The sequence below is a fragment of the Mus caroli genome, unplaced genomic scaffold (assembly GCF_978045245.1).
Source record: "Mus caroli unplaced genomic scaffold, Mus_caroli_1 scaffold_18, whole genome shotgun sequence".
NCBI lineage: Eukaryota > Metazoa > Chordata > Mammalia > Rodentia > Muridae > Mus > Mus caroli.
In genome coordinates, this window is record NW_028227273.1 from 26,766,977 (window position 1) to 26,785,196 (window position 18,220).

The window sequence follows — 18,220 nt, forward strand, 5'->3', positions numbered from 1 at the left end:
ACATACCCAAAGAACAAGATGATGACCTTAAATTTCATCTTATAAAGATGATAAAGGCCTTCAAAGAGGAAATAAGTAAATATCTCAAAGAAATACAGAAAATACAATCCATCAGCTAGAGGGAGGCCTCTAAAAAGGAAATGAATATATAGAATTACAAGAAAATACAATCAAACAATTGAAGGAAAAGATTAAAACTGTTCAAGACCTGACAGTGGAAATAGAAACAATAAACAAAACAAACAGAGACAACTCTAGTGATGGAAAACCTAGGAAAGAGAACAGGAACTACAGATGCAAGTATCACCAACAGGAAGAAGGGAAAGGGAAAAGGAAAATGGAAAAGGAAACGGAAAAGGAAAAGGGAAAGGGAAATAAAAGGGAAAAGGGAAAGAAAGTTTAAAGGAAAGGAAAAAAGGAAAAGGAAAAAAAAAGGAGATGGGAAGAAAAGGAAAGGGAAAAAAGGAAAAGGAAAAAGAAAGGAAAGATACCTTGGAACAAAGTTAACTAACCAGGTGGCAAATGTTAGTAAAGAAGAAAGGAATTAAAGAAGATGAAAACCTCCCATGTTCAGGGATAGGCAGAACCAATATTGTGAAAATGGCTGTATAACCTACAGTAGCCTGCAGACATTGGAAGTTTGCAAGCCTATTGCATTACATGAGACAATACTAGCTGACTTTAGGAAGGAAGTTCTGACATTTGCCATAACATGAATGAGCCTGAAAGACACTGTGCTGAGTCAGGAAGCCAGATGCAAAAGAAAATTAATGCGTAATTCACTTATAGAGAGTTTATTTACTAGATGCAAAGGTGAAAGAGAAAGAAGAGATGGGAGATGCAGAGCAAAGCAGCAGGTGCACTATTCTAGTTATTAATATTGCAGGGATGAAACTGCATGACCAAAGCAACTTGGGGGAGGAAAGGGTTTATTTCCCTCCCAGTTCCATATCTCAGTTTTTCATCAAAAGCAGTGAGGGCAGGAACTCAAGCAGGGCAGGAACCTGGAGGCAGGAGCTGATGCAGAGGCCGTGGAGGGGTGCTGCTTACTGACTTGCTCCTCATGGCTTGCTCAGCCTGCTTTCTTATAGAACCCAGAACCACCAGCCCAAGGATAGCACCACCCACAATGGGCAGGGCCCTCCGCCATCAATCACTGATTAAGAAAATGTCTTATAGGCTTGCATACAGCAAGATCTTGAAGGTGGGGGGCATTTTATTTTTAAATAGAAGTTTCCTTTCAGATGACTTTAGCCTGTGCTAAATTGGCATAAAACTATCCAGCACACTCATTCAATCTAGGATCCAATGTGCAACCAGAGTACACATGTATTAAGTACAAAATACTTCTGTAAAGTAGTGATTAGCTGCTCTTGTCATAGCCAAGTAGCTGTGCGAGTATTGATATATTAATTTGCTTCACTGCATGAATCAATGTCTTGTCTTTCTGGATCCCATAATATGTTGTAAATCTCCAATATGCACAGTGAAATGCATCTTAAAATAATTGTAGGAGGCCAGTAAGATGGCTTAGCAGGCAAAAGTGCTTGCAGCCAAGCCCACTGGCCCACATGGTGGAAGGGGAGAACTGACTCCTGAAAGGCATCCTCTGACTTATAGATATGTGTATACACACACACACACACACACACACACATACACACACACACACACACACACACACACACAAAGAGAGTGGAGGGCACAGAGATACGCACACATGCACAGAAGAGACATACACAAAGACAGACAAACACAAATAAATAAAACTACACAGCCTTTCTTAATAATAGCAAATGAAAAAGATGAACATTAAACTTCAGAAAACAACGAAATGAAGAGTACACTGTGATGTAAACTGGAGCCTCCTTATACTTAACACTAACCAGAAGAAGCAAAAAAGGAAGAAGAACCGCACAGACATGGAAGTTGTTAATCGAGAGCCTCACAACACCGCGACAGCTTCAGACCAGGAACTGGTCATCAAACCCACGGCTTACAGAGCAGGGACCTGGTCAGTGTCAGTTCCTATTGCTTCCGTGTCACAGGCCCGTTACTCTGCATAGAGCACACAGAGCAGAGCAATGGTAATTGTGGGTATGGCTCCATGTAACTGTGAGTAAGGGGGAAATGGCTCTTAGAGACAGATGTGAACAAGAGCAAGACAGTATAAAGAAGGGCCCACATACAACAGTGACTGTGACAAAACACAAGCCATTGGGAACGAGAAACAAACCCAGGAAGGCATCTGGTTCTGCTCACGGCTACAGTAGAGAGCACTGTCCACCATGGCCTGGCCACCCAGAATCAAGCATGCAGTATGTATGCCAAAATTTAAGCTCCCTGGCAACCATCAGCCAAAAGGAATTGCTTAGGATATGATGTTCCTGACAGGAAAAACATGCCCCTCCAAAATGGCTACCATCTTATTGTACGCTCATTGATGCTGGGTAAATGGGGGTGGAAGGATATTGTCTGCCATGCTTTTCCATGTTCCATGTAAATGCTGATGTAAAGAAACTTTTCTTTTGTGGGTAGGAGTTCTGGGCATCAAAACCTAGGCCTTGTGCATGTTAAACAAGCACCTTGTCTAGAAACCACCACACCCCATAAGATCTCTTTTTAATTAAGTATGCTTATTGTGGGATATTTTATCTTTGTACTCAGAATAAAAAAAAATATTTTATTTTGTCAAGTTGCTTTTATGTTACAAAACAAAGGCAAACTTCTAAAGATACTTCACAAACGATTGATAGATAGATAGATAGATAGATAGATAGATAGATAGATAGATAGATAAGCACTTCCTGGAATCTGTAACTAGATAGGCAGACAAGCTAAACTTTGGGAAGCCTAGGTTCAAGTGCCAAAGGCTGCTACAACCTTGGCTTTGGGCAGGAGGCTGCCTCACCCTGTGTGCCTTGGCTTGGCCATCTGGAAGACACTCATCCACACAGAGCTTGTCCCAAGTGTCAGACCTGGTGACAGGTTCAGGGACATGTTTAGGACGTGGCCTCTGGATTCATGAGTTAATCTAAGACCTGGAACTGTCTTGAACGTCTGAGATGAATAAAAATCACTAAGAAGTGAGTTCAAGTTAGATTACCTGGAAATTTTATGTATAAAGTTGCCAATTCTCCCCGTGACTCACCCTTACCATAGGAGCAGAGCTTCCTCCACAGAGGCCAAGGTCCTCTGGGCTTCATACTTTGCTTCTCTGGAACTGCCCTCTGGCTTCCAGGAAGAATGGATCATGGTATATGCTGCAAGATGTCCATCCAGTCCAACCCTGATGTGTAGTCTTGGGGGGGGGGGAACTAATAGGAGATGGGGGCAGAAGTCTTCCTCCAGGTTTAGAGAACTGAAAGGATTAATCACCACTACCTAGCACACAGCTGCCCTAGCTTGTCAAACCCTTATGACACTGCCTTGGGTATTACTTGAAAGGAGGTACACCCCACCCATTTTATAGTCATTTGTTGTGTGAGGACGTCCAGGATTGGATGAGAAGTAAACACTAGATCCCATGTGGTCCCCAGTGTCTGTCACTCGGCAGGCGCCCAATCCTATTTGCCAGGAGAGTGAAAGACCAAAGGACCAGGCCTGCCCTTGCCCATTTTCTGGTTCTTAAGATAGTTTATTAGTTCTGTTCCAGATTGTGTGTTAGCTTAGTGATTTCCTCCCTGGATTGTATCTGTTTTGGCTTTGAAGGGAAAAATGATATATTTGTTCTGGTTTAAAAGACATAAACCAAATATTGTGTTCGGCTGGCTGGGTTCCTGCAAAATCGTGTCCTGACACAAAGGCTTGTGTCAGAGTCCTTTGCTATGGGAGGGGCGGGGGATGGAAGGGTACGAGGGATTGCAGAGCAGAAACACAACACAGGGGAGGAGGGAGGGCTGATAAAAGCAGGTGCTGTCCAGTCTGTGAGTGATAGGTGCAGCCTGGGTATTCCAAAGAGCAGGGACCATAATTCTCAGCAGTATCTTCACCAAAGATCAGGAGGCTGACTCCACATATCCCCCTTGTACTGGTCAGGGGAAATACAGAATGGGCTTCTGCCAGCAGTCCGCATGGGGGCCTCCAGAGAGGGAGGAAGAGGCTACATAGGCATGCAGTGGTGTGCACAGCTCACCTTTGAGAGGCAGCTGGGGGCCTCTAACAGGGGGCCTTTAGAGCGTCATGTTGTGATAGGCAAGGTGTGCACTCATGGCATGTTCCTGTTTGGTGTATTTACTCAGGGTATCATGTTTGCACATGGCATCAGTGGATCCTATCTGCTTCTTGAGTTCTTACTACATTATTGAGCAACTGCTGGGTGGGGGTGGGGGGACATTATAGAAGCTCTCCTGAATCCAAGAATAATGAGGGTGGATGCGGCTTTCAACTTGGGAAGGTTACCCTGCTTTAGCTTGCTGTGATCAGTGCCCTGCTGGAGCATGACTTCAGCAATTTTGTTATAATTAATAATTCACTCAGAATCTATGCCTCAAGTAATGCTGGATATGAATGGGTCCCCTAAAAACCAGAATTATCATTTGCCCAATTATGTCTAACTAGGAAGCTAACATGTGTAATAAGGATCCAATAAACAGTTTACCACACAGGGGGATTAGCTGAATAATTAAAAGATGTTTCCACTTAGCATGAATAATTAAGAAATCTAAAGGAAATACAGGCTGAATTTTCAACAAAAGTTTCAGAGGCCAAAACCAACTGTGCATTAAGAGCTGTATTTGATGCAGCAGGTTGTGGGATAGTCAGTCCCTAAGGGACCTTTCTTTTGAATCTTGTTATAACAAGTTTTGCCCCCAAAGAATAAACAATATATAGTCTTTTTTTTTTTTCAACATTGTCAGGAAAGGTGCTCTCTTACTATTTGTTTCTTGTCCAAGTAGACAAAGGGTGTGATCCAAAAGCCAATCAGTGGTGTTGTTATCAGAGTGGTGTTTGGCAGGGAAGGAGAGCTGTAGTCCTTAGCTTAGTTTCAGCGATTATCATACTGGTTTTAAATGCAAATAGGGCATTTTATGTGCAAAATACACGGGCACCCATTTATAATGAACATCTTTCCTTGTGCAAATTCATTTCCATGGCTTTTCATCGAAAATTTGTCCCTACAAGGGGACTTGGCGGCTCTGCAACTGCAGCTCTAACCTTCTGAACTCACCAGATTTTCACTCAGGGGAGCCCCGCCCTCTCTCTGAAAGCTCCCTATCAGAACTTCTGCTGCCTGTCAACAAGTTTCCTGTGGACTGAATTATAAGGAGTGACTGGGCTGCAGCTCAAATGAAAACCAAGGTTTCTCCCCTGATCACCTTGTCAGGGTAATTAAAATCGTTCCTTGAAAAGAAGTGTAACATTTCCTGCCCACGTGACTGGCCATAGCTCAAAATCAGTGTGTTAGATTTGATGTGGATATTTATGGCCGCATTCTCTGGGGGAAATTGCAGTCACCTCTGTCACAGAGGAAAGAAATGTTGTTCTAAAGCAGAGGAGCTTAACCTAGGAGTCGAGCAGAGCAGGAGGGTACAGAAAGTGAGATTTCAAAAGAGGTTGCAGACAGTAAGGTTCAACTCCACTCCCTCACTCTTTTTGTGTGTGTGTGTGTGTGTGTGTGTGTGTGTGTGTGTGTGTGTGTATGTGTTTGGATATTTTCTTTATTTACATTTCAAATGTCTTCCCCTACCTTCGGAAACCCCCTATCCCATGCCCCCTCTCCCACCCATGTTCATAGTAGCCATATTTATAATAGCCAGAAGCTGGAAAGAACCCAGATGTCTCTAAACAGAGGAATGGATACAGAAGTTGTGGTATATTACACAATGGAGTACTACTCAGCTATTAAAAACGATGACTTCATGAAATTCACAGGCAAATGGATGGAACTTGAGAATATCATCCTGAGTGAGGTGACTCAGTCACAAAGGAACAAACACGGTATGTACTCACTGATAAGTGGATATCATCCCAAAAGTTCAGAATACCCAAGAGTCAATTCAAAGACCATATGAAGCCTAAGAAGAAAGAAGACACTCCTACACTCTTTACCCTACCTCTCCACCCCGCCCCCTACCCCTTCCAGAGTGTGACAGCGATTCCAGCTGTAGACTCTTGCAAGGCTCCATGACAGGTGTTTGCCTTTTCTACTATCCTTCCTGGTCATATTTATTGATCAGCTACACGGTACGTGGCAGAGCTACCAGAGGGGCATCTGGGCAGAATGATAAACATCGAAGTCACAGCCCATCCCTCCAATACCCTGCCCTCTGTCTTCATCTTCCTTGCTTTCCATTCCTGGCAGCTAGAGCTGCCTGGTACACCAGGCACTTAACTTGTACATTATTATATCTTCTTCACTTATTGGTCTCTTCCGTTCGCTCAAGAGAAGTCCTGAGGCTTCAAAGCTTTCGCTGTTTTCTTCAGCTCTAGGCACATGGTAGCATCTACAACTATTGCCTGAATAAGTAACCACTCAGATGGGTAAATATTCCAGTGAGGACAAATAAACAAACAAAGCTTCACGTCCAACAAATGAATTGATAAACCAAATAATTGCAGGTTGTAACAAGTGGCGAGTGAAGAGAGACTAGGTAATTAGGGAGAGAGAAAAATCTCCCAGGGTGGGGATGGAAGTGGGGAGAGTGAGGCCCTGCAAGAAGAGCCTGAAAACCCCGGAGGCTGGAAGGGAGGGGAGGTGGTGAGCAGGAGACCAACACTGACTGATGACTGGCAGTCATTCCTTTTGAGAAGACCGGAGAGAAAAGAGGAAGTGAGAAAGATTAGAAGGGACTCCTGGACGTGTAAAACAACAGAAATATCTTTGAAGCTCTGATTTATAAATGCCCTGAAAACCGCAGTCTCTGGCAGAGACTTTCCCACCAGCCATCCAGGGAGCTGTGGCCACCTGAGACACCCTGGTCTAAGGCAGAATCTGGTACCCATCTCACTAATCCTCAAGTGTTAAGATTCCCCCTTTCCTCCTTTTTGGCTTCAAAGAGAGAAAGCCTTAGCAACACATCCCAGGCCTTAGCAACAGCCCCCGGGCTCTTGTATGGCTCTAGGCTCTGTGGTTTCATATTGAATCTAAGTTCTGGGAGCCCCCATTATCTTGGACTTGGTGAGAGCAGGGGGAGAATGTTCCATTATTAAGATCTCAATCTCTCTCTGCCTTCCACCCTCCCTCCCTTTCCCTCTATCTCCCTTCCTCCCTCCCTTTCTCTTTCCCTCCCTTCTTCCCTTTCTCTTTTCCTCCCTCCCTCTTTTCCTACCTCCCTCTTTCCCTCTCTCCCTCCCCCCTCCCTCCCTCCTTTCCCCCTCCTTAACTCTCTCCCTCCCTCTCTCCCTCTCTACCCCCTGATCTCCTTCTCTCAAATGACTAGTTCCTAACTAGTCTAAAAATCAACACTACTAGCTTCATTTTCTGCACTTTCTAGACGTTCACTGTCCCAGAGGCAGCAGGTCACCATTGCAAAGACCGTCTGGACGCCACACCCCATCTTGTCTCTCTGTATAGTTCTGCCTTGCCCTTACCCTTTGGGACAGAAAAGCCACTAGCTGACATTACAGAGACCTCCCACCACCATCACTCCACACACACTGGGCATAAAATATGGGCAACTACTCTTCATATACTCTTCACACTGCCCTGGTCCAGAGCTCTCCAGACAGACTTACCCAAGGCTTTGGCTTCATCCCGCGGATGCAAGCACGCATGCTTCTTAACAAGGATTTGCTGCTGTGAAAGATTCACCCTCACTTTACCCTCACGTTGGCGCTGCAGTCAAACCCTGCCAGTCACCCACAAGAGTCTATCCTTGTGACACAAACTCAGAGATGTGAACAAAACCTAAAAAGAAGCTGTCTGGCTAGGATAGAAGAAAGAAGCTTCTAGAAGGATGCTGTGTCTGCAGAGACTCATTGACTGACTCAAATCTGGACCAGGACAGAGGCTGGTTACAATGTTGCAGGTCCAGAGGCTAAGTACCTTATCTTGAGCTGAGTTCTGTTCCTCCAAGACCAATATTCCTTGCCCACCTCTGTGTCAGAACTTACATCTTTCAACAATAGGTTAAAAAAAAACAAACAAAGAAACAAACAAAAACAAAAACACGTTTAGAATCTTTTAACTTAGCAAGCAACTAGCTTCTATAAACCCGAAAGCTAAGAATGGCATCAGACAGCATACTGAGTCTACAGTGACACTTCCTTCATCTTGCTGTACTGTCTCTCTGATGGACCCACCAATGTATTTTAAACTTGCCTTGGTTTATAACTGTTGAAAATATTTCATTTATTTATTAATTTCTGTGTGTGAGGGCTTGTGTGTGTGGAAGGCTGGCTGGGACCATTGGATTCCCTGGAGCTACCTTGAGGATGTTGGAAATTGAACTTTAGCCTTCTAGAAGATCAGCCGGTGCTCTTAACCACTGAGCCATCTCTCCAGCCTCAGGACTTGGTTCTGTAAAACTATAAAAATCTTCGTGGCCCTCATTCCATGTTGGAACATGGAGTTCTGTGTATCTTAAGTCTATCCCAGGCTATTGTCAGGCAAAATGGTTCCAGAGTCAACTGTCTCTTGTTGCCCTTAAAATGAGAGCTGTGGTTCTTCTGTTGACAAAGAGCCAGCCAAGAAAAGATGGCAAAGTTGTCTTGCCTTCTGAAAGCTTTTTTCTGTCCAGTGTCCTAGAGATACATGAAGAGTTCCTTTCCCTCCCCAGTGAGGAAAACAAATGTCAGGGTTTTTTTTGTTGTTGTTGTTGTTGTTGTTCTTTGTTGTTTTTTTGGTGTAAGTAGAGGAAAAATGAATTGACCCGCATATAAACTTTATGGCCATTTATATTATACTGAGACTTGAAAGATTTGGAGACCAATGAAATCTTACAGGTCAGACACCTGGAATAAGTCATGCTTTGGGGAGATGCGCAGACACACCCTCATTTGTGCTTCGTTCATAATTACTTTGCTTTTGAGACAGAATATCATCTACCCTAGAATCTTGAACTCCTGACCCTTCTGCCTAAATATTGGAATGATAGGACTATGCCACCATACCCAGCTTCCATTGCCTTTTAAAAAATAACTTGTGTGTATATGTGTGTGTGCGAGAGTGGCATAGGTCTGTGTACCTGTGGATGCAGGTACCTGCGGGATCCAGAAAAGGAATTTGATTCCTAGGAGCTGGAGTTACAGGTGACTGTGAAGCGTCCGATGTGGGTCCTGGAAAGCAAATTAGGTCTTCTGCAAGAGCACTAGGCTCTCTTAGCTTCTGAGTCTCTCTACCCTCAACCCCACCCCCACCCTCACCGCCATTCCACCCAGTTTGGCTTTTACAGAGAACAAGGTCCATCTTTCCACCTCAAGAAGCCTCTGTAGCTGGAGCAGGGGGACCTGATCCCTGAGGTCCTTGTTGACTAACTTGATTCACGTGCTCCCGTCCGGAAATCAATTCTGTTTAGGTCTAGGGGAATCACACATCCAGAGAGAGTGACTGATATTCAGAGGACAAGAAGCTGTTGCTACCAAAGGAGAAGTGACGGCTCCGAGACACAACATCAGTCAAACAGATGGTACTACAACCGCAAGGTCCAGAGAGCAAATTCAGAAATTGCTAGCATTTTTTAATGAGTACCCACCAAGAGCCAGGAGTAGTGGGTACAGAACAGAAATATCTTCCCAATCTTCGAATATTAAGGTCACTGCCTACTTGACCTAAAAGTTTACTTAATTCAAAAGAAGATAAGGAGGCAACGTCGAAACTTTTAGAGCCGCGAATTCCTTCCTGTATCAAGCAACCAAATGGCTGTCCCTGCTGATGAAAGGGTTACATGACCCTCAAGAAACACTCCAAGATGAACGTCCACATTCTGGAACTATGAGGTCATATGTGCTTATTCTTTGGGTAGGAGAAATTCCGAGGTGGAATAACCACGAGGCGTTGCCTTCCGTCTCCTCTGAGGACTTAGAATGCCCTCACAGTCTAAAGCCAACTTGCTCAAATCCAGACAGCCTCATTACTACCAAGTCCCTTAGGATAATTCCCCTCCGATATCAGAGTGTTCATCTTTAAAATGGGGGATGGAGGGGATCACTTCTACTCTCTATAGAAATTAAGTCTTAATTGAATCAAATGAAAAACAATATGCAGTTTACCGTGCACTTAGTAAGTACTCAATATGAACTCAATGAATGTAACTTGTGTTGTGGAGAATCTGGGAAGCTGATTTCTGAAGACCAGGGATAATTAAAATGATTGAGGGACAGCGAGAGCCAGAAGCTAGACATTCTAGACTCCTTGTGTCTTTTATTTGTTCTTGCCATTGTTTATTCCTAAGATTGTAGTTTAATTACATTTCCCTGTAGGAGGAATGAGTCAGCACACCCTGACCAGACAGCCACAGTGGCTCACGCATGCGCAACAGTAGCTTCCAAGCCTGCTAACCTCTAAAGCCTGCCTGACACCTGGAGACAATGATGACAGAATGCATGACAGATGGTGCCAAGTACTTAGAGTGAGCAGTCATTGGCCAATGGTGCCCTGGTGGAAGTTATAAGAGCTTAACTAGTTCCTGCTTTTTGCCACTTGCCTGACACCTGGAGTCTGTGTCATTGACTCTGAGCCTTCTTACCCCAGTACCCTGAGCCTTTCCCTAGTCCCCAAGGGTCTTGGTCGGGGTCTCAAGCAACATTTGCCCTTCCCTTTCCACCCTCCAAACCATCCCTCTCCACTTTCCTTCAAATTCATGGCCTCTTGTTTCAATAATTGTTATTTCATGTACATGTGTATTTGCATATGCATATATATTCCTAATATAATCTGTTGGGTCTATATGCAGCTACATGTATGTATGTATGTTTTCTTTTCTTTATTTTTATTTTTTATTTATTTTTTATTTTTATTATACAGGATTTCTCTGTATAGCCCTGGCTGTCCTGGAACTCACTTTGTAGACCAGGCTGGCCTCGAACTCAGAAATCTGCCTGCCTCTGCCTCCCAAGTGCTGGGATTAAAGGCATGAGCCACCACCACCTGGCACAGGTTTACTCTTAATCAACTAAGAAACACAAAATGAGAAAACAACAGACTGCTAAGCAACTGTTATTCATTAGGATTTGATTTTGAAAAAAAGAAAGAAAAAAGGATGTCTGCCCTATAGCAATTTAAATATAAGGAAATTATCTTTCCTATTGGGGGAAAAAAACCCTCCACATGAGCAGCTCAAAGGTATTTGGAAGGTAGGAATCTGGTCATGGCAGCCCCCGGAGGCCTGGTGTTGTGTCCAGGGCCCTTATCTTTATCTGTGGGAAATATCCCAACACTGTGGTACCTGCATCCTGTTCAACAATGCAGCACTGGACAATATTCCTCTGGCTGGATGGCAACATGCCCAGCTAGAAATGGAAGCTCACTAATGATGGGGCATGGGGAGTGTGGTGAGAAGCTGGCAGCCTTGGCCACAGCAGCCCCTGCTCCCAGCATCCTTTCACCTATCCCGCTACAGGCTTGCACAGAGGGAAGTTTTCCTTCAGTGCTTAGCAATCACTGTGATGTCCGTGCTCCTGCTCCTGTTCCACCTCCTGTCCCCTCTTTCAAAAAAAAAAACAAAACAAAACAAAAAAACATGATTACATTACAGATGTAAGTTAGTTGGTTAATGGTAGGCTGATAACCAAAGCTGCAATCTGAGTTTCAGAATCATTTCCTGGCGGGAACACAATGAGTCTTTTCAGGATTGGTATAATATATTTGTTTCAGGAAATATAAATAAATAAATAAATAAATAAATAAATAAATAAATAAATAAAAGGCACGTTCCTCCACTAGCGCCGCAACTCTCTTCCCTGGGCAGCCTGGCTCAACGTGCACTGGCGGACAATGGCAGACCTGCTTTTATCTGGTGGAGACTCTCTGGCTTGGAGCTCCTGAAATGTCTCCACCCAGGTCTCCACCCAGCTCGCTAAGTTCCCATCTCCCCTCTCCCCTCTCCCCTCTCCCCTCTCCCCTCTCCCCTCTCCCCTCTCCCCTCTCCCCTCTCCCCTCTCCCCTCTCCCCTCTCCCCTCTCCCCTCTCCCCTCTCCCCTCTCCCCTCTCCCCTCTCCCCTCTCCCCTCCCCCCACCCCCCTCAGCGGTTAAGAGTACCTACTGCTATTCCAAAATTCCTGAGTTCAATTCCTAGCAACCATATGGTGGCTCACAACCATCTATAATGAGATCTGATGCCCTCTTCTGGTGTATATGAAGAGAGCAATGGTGAGCTCATTTACATGAAATAAATAAATCTTTAAAAAAAAAACCCAAAAGAATCATAATCGAAACATCTGTGTTTTCTGATGGTCTGAGGAGACCCCTGTGAAAGTGTCATTTGATCCCAAAGGGGATGTGAGCCATGGGGTGCAATCCACAGGTTGAGAACCATTGTTCCATAGCCTCTAGTTTTTATTCAGATACCAGTGGCCTAGGGAGATGTGCCCCTGGAGATGTTGGCATTTGGGGTTTAATGATATCTTAGCTTTGTCCCCATGAGTAAAATCACATGGTTGCACCTGTCTTCCCTGCCAAATGCCACAGATGAATTCTTTCTCTTCATAGAAATGTGGGAGTCTATAGTGACATGAACAAAACCAAGCAGTGTGAAAGTAAAATGTGTTGTCTTCTCCTGGAGCCATCACACATCTACCCCATACTGGGTGATGACACAGTTCTAAGGGTGATGCCCATAGAACACAGCTTCTCTTCTATAGAGACCTGTGCCCAAAAGTGAGAAAGCCACAATCCGAGGCAAAGTTCTAACAACCTCATCCTTGCCCTGGGGGGACTTGAGATCAAGTTTGCTTATGAAGAAATCTATTTCTGGATTCAAAAAAAAAACACATAAAAATCCCAGTTGGACTCAAAATGCTAAAAGAAATAGATGCTTAAAAGGTGTGTGTTTGGAATGGAGTTCCATAGAGGGCAGCCCTGACAGGAAGCAGGGACCCAGGGCAGTGGAACCAACTCCTTACTCTAAACATTTTAGAGAATTCACAAGGACATATTTATTGGAAGTTTTGTTGTGTGGTGTTTAAGCTAATTTTTAATGAAGGACAATCTAGTGACCTTAATATAATGAAATACAACTATTTATAATGAGCTTTCTATCAAAATTTAATTGGACAGTCTAAGGGATGGGGACAGTTTCAAGCTGGATCATGCTCTTTGCCAGGTGCACAAATGAATGAATATTCAGGTTATTTCAAAAACACTTCTGCAAAAGCTCTTTAATGTTGATGCCTGTGACAGGCCGTGGTGTCCCAGGTAAGACATTTTCATCTTATTACCTCAAGGCCTGCATGACTGTTGTGATTAGACCAAGCAACTTAAGAGAAGACGGAAGGGTTTGAGGTAACAATTTGAGATAAAATGGTCAATGAAGCCCAGGATGGCATGGCCACAGGAGTTTGAAACAGGAGGACATATGGTCCCTCTCCTCCCCTTGCCAGGAAGCAAAGAGAAGTACGTGAATCTCCACAGCTCACTTTCTTTTTTATATGGTCTTCAGCCCCAGCTGTGGCATGTACCACTCACATTTATGATGAGTCCTCCCCACCTCAAGCAACCTGATCTAGGATATCCTTCCTGACATACCCAGACACATGTCTTCACAGTGGGTCTAACTCCAGTCAAGTTGACAGTAAAAACTAGTGATAAAATTCATCAGCATCTTCCCTTTCTAAGGGCTCTTTGTATGTTAGGCTAATATGCAACAAAAGATCACAGGGACGGTGCTCGGCAGAATTTAACTGTCTGAAACAGCTCTCTCAGTGAAGATGTGCTCAATGTAGAAGATTATCCTGACCAGAGAAAGCTCCCAACATCCCTGTTTAACAATGTTATCCAGCCTTTTGTAACTATGACTGACTGAGAATCCTTAGATCGGTATATTTGTCAATTTGTTTGCAAGGTATGGAAACAATCATTTCTGTCTTGGGAGGTCAGTATGACAATCATTTGGTTCAGTTGGTGTTGAATAGGACAGCAATATTCTTGCCAGAACTAACTCTATATGACATTCAGCATTCCTAAGGTGTGTGATGTGGCTTGATAATTGAGGAGGTTATATACATGCACTTGTGTGTGTGTGTGTGTGTGTGTGTGTGTGTGTGTGTGTATGTGTGTGAGTGTGTGTGTAGATGTGACTTTAGGTACAGAAGGAGAAGTCTAGGATTTATCCTATGATATAAATAGGCAGAGAGATGAGGACAAATGTCCTACCTAAGTCTGACACCTTGAAATGCTAAGTAGAAAAATCTGAAATAAACCTGTCCCTGACCCAAGAAATTTTATCTAACTCTAGTCTTGATTCACTCCCATGTTTTATAACTATAAACAATATCCTGTGGGTTTCACCCTGAATTCATAGCACTGAGTATGTTCAATAAGCCTGAAATCAGGAGCTTATCTTCCAGTGGCCCAAATTTAAGTGTCCCATGATTGAGAAGAAAGTCAACCAACCAGCAGATAGAAATATAAACCCCTAGAGATAGGCAATTCTATCTGCTCTTCAAAAGACTTCAGAGACCAAGTCCTGAAAAAACGACATCCGTTTTAAAGTAATCCCCATGTGCATACAGTTGTGCATACATATGGATTCACAAACCAATGACACCCAAGGTCACAAGTCAATGCAATCAAAGCCATAGAGACATCCAAGAAAACTAACAGACATAGTAAACAAAGTATCTTTACATATGACACTAGAATGAAAATAATTTTAAAATGTAGAAGACACATTAATATTTATAAGACTGTGTGTATTAGAAAGACAGAGTTCAAACTCAAACTTTACTCCCAATCCAGCATCTCTACACTCACTCTGGCACCTTTTCCACTTCTCTCACTAGGAACTCCATTCATCGATAGTGAGAAACTTGACTCTCATAATAATTCATATTCTATTGAATTATATTTCCAGCCCTAATATATATGTAAAATGGTTTCAGAATCTCTAAACAACATCTGTGTGGGAAAAAAATACTGTCTATAATATAAGATTTTAGTAGTTAAAAAAAAAAAAAGAAAACCTATAGTCTCATAGAATATAGTCAAATAACTATTGTCTGGTTTAGGACACAATTCTGTTTTTATTTGCCTCCTTCAGTATGATCGTGTTATCCATTTGTGTCATCGTTAGGATCCATTTTCTGTCGTCTTCTATTTCAGCCTCTCTGTGAGATGGTTGGTCTTCATTTTTCATTTCTGAGATATGGGTGGCATTACTGTAGCTGTCCTTCCTTTATAATAACTTTGTGAGGAGAATGGGAGAATTGGGAAGCATAATCAGAATACACTGTATGAAAAGTATCTATTTCCGATACAAATAATAATAAAATCATATAAAAATGCGATGAAGTCTGCAATCATATTTTTAACATCGTATCTCAAGATACTAGCTGATACAGTAAAGCTATAAACTTTCCATAAAGTGTAAAGGAGAAATTATCCTGTTGTTTAAGAACAATAATATTGTCAACCTAGAGAACATAAGAGTATATATAGGTATGTTTCTAGAGGCTGTAAGAGACTTACTGGTCAAAATCAATATAAATAATACAAACGCGCACGCACACACACACACACACATTTCAGTGTCAGATATAAAACAACATTTGAAACCATTAAACTATCAGTGATATAGAAGAATATCTTAGAAGAACATGAAAGAACTCTATAAGAATAGTATAAAATTCAAGAGGTGACAGTAAACAGGACAGTGTAAGCTCTGACTTTGATATCTTTGACAACCTACGCAGATCTCCTCAGACTGATTTAGACATCTGATGTATTCCAGCTAAAGTCACAACAGATTTGTTTTGCCTTTTGGTAATTTTTTAATGATTCTAAAACAGACGACAGACAACATAGTCCAAAGAGGAGGAAAAATAAGACATGGGATTTTGACCCCTAGGAATTCAGACTTAAATCTAAAAATCTTAAAACAGGAGTGTTCAGTAGACACCCCTGAATGGAATAAAACACAGTCAGAACCCCTGAGTGCATGAGTTATGACAGGGCTAGCTTTGCAAGCCACTGTAAAAAATAATGGCTTCCACCATGTGTGGAGCAGTGTCAAGTGACTACCCATATGGAAACAATGCAAATTGAATCTTATTTCCATCAGACAGAAAAGAAAGACCCTAAGTAAATTAAATCTTAAATGTGAAAGGAAAAACCATAAACTCATTGGAGGCAAAAGAACAGTCCTTTATGACCCCTAGGGAAGAAGAGTTCTTAAAACAAAAGTATATCAAAACAAATCTATCAAAACCAAGAAACAGAGACTGGTAGAATACATTAACATTAAAAACCATTTTCATAAGACATCAAAAGAAAGTAATTTGAAAACTGAAATAGTAAATATATCTGTTACCTGTGTAGTTGACAAAGGGCTGTGTGGTAGTTACATAAAGGATCTACAATTACAGGCATGTGCCACCATACCAAGCACAAACAGGCATAAAAAACTTGAAATCTGCTACCACTCAAGCATTGGTCAGGATATAATGGAACTGAACCCTCATATCCTGCTAACAGACGAGAATCTATATCATCTCCCTGGGAAACAACCTGACATGTCCTACATTGAGCCTCTGCATGCCCTTTGGCCAGTCCAACTCTGGTTCCAAGAACAATGTTCATGCCTTTGTAAAGGGATGTATACAAGAGGAGAAATAGCAAAATGTCTTAGTGTTTCATTGCTGTGAACAGACACCATGACCAAGGCAACTCTTATAAAGCACAACATTATTTGGGTCTAGCTTGCAAGTTCAGATTCAGTCCATTATCACCATAGCAGGAAGCATGGCAGCAGTGTCTAGACAGGCATGGTGCTGGAGGGGCTAAGCATTCTACATCTTCATCCAAATGAAACCAGGAGCAGACTGTCCTCAGTCAGCTAGGAGGAGGGTTTCAAAGCCCACCCCCACAGTGACACACTTCCTCCAACAAGGCCACACCTTCTAGTAGTACCACTCACTGGGCCAAGCATATTCAAACCACCAGACAGAACTAGAAGTGATCAAACAAAGACAGAGATGGAATATATACGTTGGTAGTGGTTGCCTCACTCAATGGGTCATCCCTGAACAGTGGAAATGAAGAGCTACAGCTATACAAACAGAATTCATATTAACACAGACTTGATTTTCTTCAACAGCTCTGCAGCATCCTTCTGGGATGTAACATACATGGAGTACCTTTAAAGAATGGCAATGGCATCTAGTGAGATGAGCTTGTGGGTTTTTTTTCTTTCAGTTTGTTTATATGGTGGATTATGTTTATGGATTTTCATATATTGAACCAGCCCTGCATCTCTAGGATAAAGAATGCTTGATCATAGTGGATGATGTCTTTGATGTATTCTTGGATTCAGTTTGTTAGTATTTTATTGAATATTTTTGCATCAATGTTCATAAGGGAAATAGGTTTGAAATTCTCTTTCTTTGTTGAGTCTTTGTGCAGTTTAGGTACCAGGGAGACTGTGGCCACATAGAATGAGTTTGGCAGTGTTCGTTCTGTTTCTATTTTGTGGAATAGTTTGAGAAGTGTTGGCATTAGCTCTTTTTTGAAGATCTGGTAGAATTCTGCACTAAAACCATCTGGCCCAAAAAAGCATTTTGATACTATCGAATACCCCTTCATGTTAAAAGGCTTGGAGAGGGCAGGGATACAAGGGGCATAACTAAACACAATAAAGGCAATATACACCAAGCCAATAGTCAAAGTTCACTAGAATCAATAAGACGAGGCTTTCCACTCTCCTCATATCTGTTCAATGTCGTACATGAAGTTCTAGCTAGAGTAATAAGAGAACTAAAGGAGATCAATGGGATACAAGTTGGAAAGGGAGAAGTCAAGTATCACTATAGATAAGATGATACTATATGTAAGTGACCCCAAAAATTCTACCAGAGAATTCCTATAGCTGATAAACACCTTCACGAAAGTGGTTGGATACAAAATTGACTCAAAGAAATCAGTAACTTTCCTTTATAAAAGTAATAAACAGGCTGAGAAAAAAAATGAGGTAAAAAACACCTTTCACAATAGCCACAAATAACATGAAATTTCTTGATGTAACTCTAACCAAGCAAGTAAAAGATCTGTATGGCAAGAACTTCAACTCTCCGAAGAAAGAAACTGAGGAAGATATCAGAAGGTGGAAAGATCTTCCTTGCTCATGGA